Genomic DNA, 6,000 nt, shown 5'->3' on the forward strand with positions numbered 1-6,000 from the left:
TGGTAGGATCAGGTATCCTGGTTGAGTTAAACTACTTACAGTCAGCTCTGAATGATCCATGAGCATATTATCCACTTTGTAGATAATCTACAATGACACAATTTATGTGTGGCGTTTTTTTAATGTAAATTTATGTTAGAGTTAGGTTTTTTTTTTAACTATACAAAATGTGCATGACTGCATCTAATTTGTCAATTTCCATTCATAGCTTTTCTCACAGAAAAGCTTGTATATTAGTCCACATGCCTCTTTTGGACCCCACTTTCTAATTTTTATAAGCAATTTGTTATCCCAGAGATGGAGTGATCTGGCAAAAAACTATTGATCTAGGAAGCAACACAAATTGATAAGAAAGAAGGAATATTCATTTACCAGTGTGCTGAATTAAAAGAACTCCTAGAGGCTATTACTAATTACATAGTTTTATTATGTATTCTTCACGAAATCAAATAAGGGAAAGTTAGGGAAGGATGATTTTTTTTTAATTAAAGTATATTTAATTTACAATATTATATTGGTTTCAGGTGTACAACATAGTGATTCAATGTTTTCATAGGTTGTGCTACAATTAAAGTTATTATAAAATATTGGCTATATTTCCTGTACTATGCAATATATTCTTGTTTTTATATAGTAGTCTGTACTTTTTAATCCCCTACCCCTATCTTGGCCCTCTCCATTCCTTCCCCTACTGGTAACCCCTAGTTTGTTTTCTGTATGAGTCTGTTTCTGTTTTGTTATATTCATTCATTTGTTCTATTCTTTAGATTCCACATGTAAGTGATAACATACAGTATTTGTCTTTCTCTGGGAAGGACTATCTTCTGAACTGTACTGGTAGCAATTTGGGGGAAATTTCAAGTTTTAACAAGGAGTTAAAAGTCACTTATGAATAGAAAAGAAGTTTACTTATTTCTATACAATTAGACCCTTAATATATATTATTTCAATCTTTTGGCTTCTGCTTCATGACTTTGACATTTTGGTTTTATTATTAATTCAGTGCATTCAATTAACTTTTATTGGCTGTCCATTGAAGGTCAGCCATTGTTCTTGGTCCTTTGAAAACTCAGGATACAAGCATAGGATGCCTTTAACACCATTATTTATTTCAAGTCATTTCATAATTATTGCCTTAGAGCTGACAGGTTGTTACAAAAAATAAAAGATGTTATTAAGCACTTAACAATAAACCCTTGTTATTCACTTACATCTCTATTTAAGAAAGAAAAAAGATTTAGCCATGACATTGGCAGTAATCCTTAAGAAAGAAAGAAAGGAAGGAAGGAAAGAAAGGAAAGAAAGGAAAGAAAGAAAGAAAGAAAAGAAAGAAAGAAAGAAAGAAAGGGAGGTTGAAATTATTTACTAAGGTCACAAACAAGTACTGAGAGCACTTCCAAATCAAAATTTCATTTCTAAAGGCTCCAATTAGTCAATTTGGGACAGTTTGAGTCTCAAAAAGAATCTATGCATCTGTAATGGTACTTTAAAAAAATTAACGAGCAGGTAAAAAGAAAAGTGTCTCCTTATAGAAAAATACTAGCTAATTAATATACGTAAAAGGAATGATAGAGTTTGAAAAATCATTATTTTGCAGCAACCAACGCGGTAATAGATTTAGTCAAGGCTCACCAATATGTATTGAACGTATAGAATGAAAGATTTTTGGATACAATATTATTCACAATGATACAATGGCTCACTGCATCATTCCACATATTACATATTAATTACAAAGGGAGAAAAGAGTCTTTACAATGGAGAAATCGGCCGGACATCACTTAACCAAGTGATCAGACTTAACATCACCAATAATGAGATGAGCTGACATCATATGCCTCTTGATATGATGCAATGAAAAGCATGTATCATCACCCGTGTCGTATTCCTGCCAAAAGTGTTTGCATCTAACAGTGAGGAAGAAATTAGACAAATCCAGGTCATGTGAGACACTTTACAAGGTAACTAGCCTGGATTCTTCAAAAATCAGTATCATAACTGACTTCTGGCCTTAAAAAAAAAAGTGAGGAAATATTCCAGACTAAAGGCAACTAAAGAAACGTGACAACTAAATACAATACTTAATAGTTAACTAGATTCTAGATCCCCAAACTAACACAAACAATAAAATAGACAGGAAATTCCTGGAACAATTGGGGAAATTTGAATATGTACTATATATATGGTATCAAGGTTAAATTAAGTGGATGTGCTAATGGCTTTGTGGTTATATAGAAGACTCTCCTAGTTCTTAGGAAATACATGCTGAAGTGTTTAGGAAAGTGTTGTGATGTCTGTAACTTATAACTTACTCTCAAGTAGATCAATCAAAATAATAAATAAGTCCATAAAGTTATACATAGTTATAAATTGAGAGCAAGAGAGAATGCAAATGAATTGAGGTGATCATTGTACTACCTTTCCTGTAGATTTTTTTTTTCAAAATGTAAGTTTTAGGCGGAAAATGATCCTCAAGATTCAAAACTAATTTCTGAATTCACAGTTCAGTATATGGTTTTTCAATAGCGTGTCTTTTTGTTTCCTAAAAAAAAAAAAAAAGCTTAACAAGAACAAAAGTAGGGAAAATGAGGAGAGAAAATATTATAATCTAAAGGATTTTGTTTGAAAGAAAAGATAGAAGGTCAGAAATTTTTTTTTGGCCCTTTGAGGCTTTATAATCTCCCCTTTCTGCTCATCACCAAATTTGTTTTTGAATTATAAAAGTGGGATGGCTTTTGGTTGACTGATATGTTTGAGGTCAGCATCTTTAGTGGTCTCAGCTTTTCTGGCAAAGAAGGGCTCCAAAAGGGAGCGAGACACAGGACATGGGTCTGGCATGCCCTGCTGAATTAGTGACAATATTTTCATGTGAATGTTCTTTCAAAAGTAGATGCTGTATGTGAAAGGTTTCCCTCATGAGATTACAGCAATTTAAAGGTCATTCAATTCTACAGACCGCTTAATTGTGCTCCATTAAGCATTTCTCAAAAAGAAGTGTGTGTGTGTGCGTTTAATAGCATTCAAGGACTGCCAATATCAGCATTGCCTAACTTAGAAAGATTTTTTTTTCGTGGCTTTTATCACTGACCCGGTGTTTAATGCACTGACTTTCCTTTTTTATTGCTCAAGGGCAGCTGGATGAGTAGCCTTGGCTCATTTAGAAACCATCTAATGCTTTTGTTCCCAGTTAATATTTTCTTTAAAGGTCACCTACCTCTGACACCTGTCAGGTTAGCACTTCTCAGAATCAGGAATAGGACCTTTTCTTGATCCAGAACAGGCAATGCAATGTCTAAAAATCGGCCAGCAGTTCTGAACGAATAACAGATTAAAAATTACTCTTCAGGCTCTCATTTTTAGGGCCAGGATCCTTATGGGGATTTTTTTTTGCCAACCATGTACCAGAGAGAGGAATGGGGTAAGAGTAGATAAAATAGGAACAAGGTGGAGAGCTGTGTGTTTCCGTTCGAAACTTGCGAGAGAGTGCACAAAGTCACCACTCATTCCCTAAAATGTCAGTCAGGGGCAGAGAAGGTCACTGAGAGAAATAAGTGGAGAAAAAAAAAAAAACCTCCAAAATAAAGAACACATAAACAAGATAAATCCAAATCACTTTAAGAAAAAAATAATCCAAACTAGACCACAAAACAAAATGTATGGGAATTATAAATATAATAACTTTATTGTAGAAAAATTCTTTTTACTCTAAGGGTAAAGATTTTAAAGACAGATTTTGATTTTTATTCAGTAACCCCAATGTGGTAGTTATAACTGCATATAACACAGTCCATATAGTTTCTCAGTTAATTAGTTGTTATACTGTGGTTCTTACCCAAACTGTTTACTCTGTAAACAAAAGGTACCAGGGTGTCCTTCAGAGATGTCATACCTCTTAACTTTTCCTTCAGTTAAGACTTTTAATTCTCTTATACAAACCCATACTTAAAACTGTGTACTGATCCTGTCATACCCCTGATATTTGGATTAGAGAGCTAACACACTGATCTACAAGCCAAAACTTCAGTTGAGCATGAAGGCAGAGGTCATTTGCACTTGGCAGGTAAATGATGTAAAGAGAGTTTCCAGGCCACAACACAAAATATCTCAAATCACTTTGTTTTCCTTGACTCACCAACTTGGTACAAATGTTTTCACTGTCAGACACTCAAGGCTTTGATTTTTGTTGTTTTATTTTGGGAAGAATGGAAAGAAATTATGATCCCTCTAATCCTTATTAAAAGTAAAACTGGGGCTTCCCTGTTGGCGCAGTGGTTGAGAGTCCGCCTGCTGATGCAGGGGACACGGGTTCGTGCCCCGGTCCGAGAAGATCCCACAAGCCATGGAGCGGCTGGGCCCGTGAGCCACGGCCGCTGAGCCTGCGCGTCCGGAGCCTGTGCTCCGCAACGGGAGAGGCCACAACAGTGAGAGGCCCGCGTACCAAAAAAAAAAAAAGTAAAACTGGTTACTTTTTACAGTTACCATATAAGTGGATGACATTGCTTCTACTCCTAGATCCACCAATCTGTAAAACTGTTGATGGAATATATTAGAAAAGTGTGGCACAGAAAAGAATAACCAGTTTCCCTAACAGCTTTATTTTTTAACAGATATTTATTGTACACCTATTATATGTAAAGCACACATGGAATTAAACTTTGCAGTTTTATATAGAATTCAATTGGGAAGGCAATTTGGGTGGAGTAATGAAGGCAATTTGGGTGGAGTAATGTTGGGAAGGCAATTTGGGTGGAGTGATGTTGGTTAAAGGAGAGAGAAGAAAAAAGAGAAGGCACAGGAAAGAAACACTTGGAACTATGTAGAGAAATAAGAAAATCTGCTAAAAGGCAATGCTGAAAAATGTATAAGTATTTAGTTTCTGAGTTCCTCAAGATGATATATTTCCTGGACTAAATCTACTTGTTAAAAAACAAGAAACAGTATGAATAAGATATCATGGGCACAGTTGGAATTTAAAACAACTTGGGAATGGAGAAGCAAGCTATTTATCCCTACACAGGATTCTGTCTTTATGAACAAAGGCCATCAAGGTTGAGGTGCACCCAGCTTCATTTTTCCAGTTGGGATAAATTAAAACAACCTTGGTCTGGTTTTATTATAGCAGCAGTTTTTAACTTCACTCTCCCCACTCCACCCACAAATTTAATAAAATTGGTCATTTTCAAAAGCTACTTTGTGTTTCATGGGTAGAAACCTTGAAAAATTAGGTCTGAAGGTAATTGCAGAGGCTTCATTATTTAATTTTACATGTCTGGAGTCAAGAGTTCACTGAACTCATATGAATATGCATGAAAAATGCTACAAAACAGAATTAAATCAATCTTAACAGATTTTTTTCCTTTTAAAAGTTTTAACCTAAATATAAGTTGGCTAAACTACTCCTTAACATCAAAGATAAAATGATTTTTTGGGCTTCCCTGAGGGCGCAGTGGTTGAGAATCCGCCTGCCAATGCAGGTTCGAGCCCTGGGCCAGGAAGATCCCACATGCTGTGGAGCAACTAAGCCTGTGCACCACATCTACTGAGCCTGCGCTCTACAGCCTGCGAGCCACAACTACTGAAGCCCGCGTGCCTAGAGCCCATGTTCTGCAACAAGAGAAGCCACTGCAGTGAGAAGCCTGTGCACCACAACGAAGAGTAGCCCCTCGCCGCAACCAGAGAAAGCCCTTGCGCAGCAACGAAGACCCAACACAGCCAAAAATAAATAAGTTTATTTTTAAAAAAAAAGATAAAATGATTTAACTCTTGGGTATAAGCAAGCCCAGTAGGCAAAACTGGGGAGCATAAGTAATTCTGAGCCAAGCACATTTCTCAAAAAGGAAGTTGTCTCCAAGTGGCAGACTTTCCCCAAATAACAAATTTGGGACATCTTATTCTACTGTGGGAATAGAAAAAAAAATTTTTCAGAATAACTTTTCATTAAGCTAATAGTATAAAATTTATTTAAACTAGAAATAAAGATGGCCCCCAAATAACTGTTAA

The sequence above is a fragment of the Leucopleurus acutus genome, assembly GCF_964270905.1.
Source record: "Leucopleurus acutus genome assembly, chromosome: 7".
NCBI classification, from domain to species: domain Eukaryota; kingdom Metazoa; phylum Chordata; class Mammalia; order Artiodactyla; family Delphinidae; genus Leucopleurus; species Leucopleurus acutus.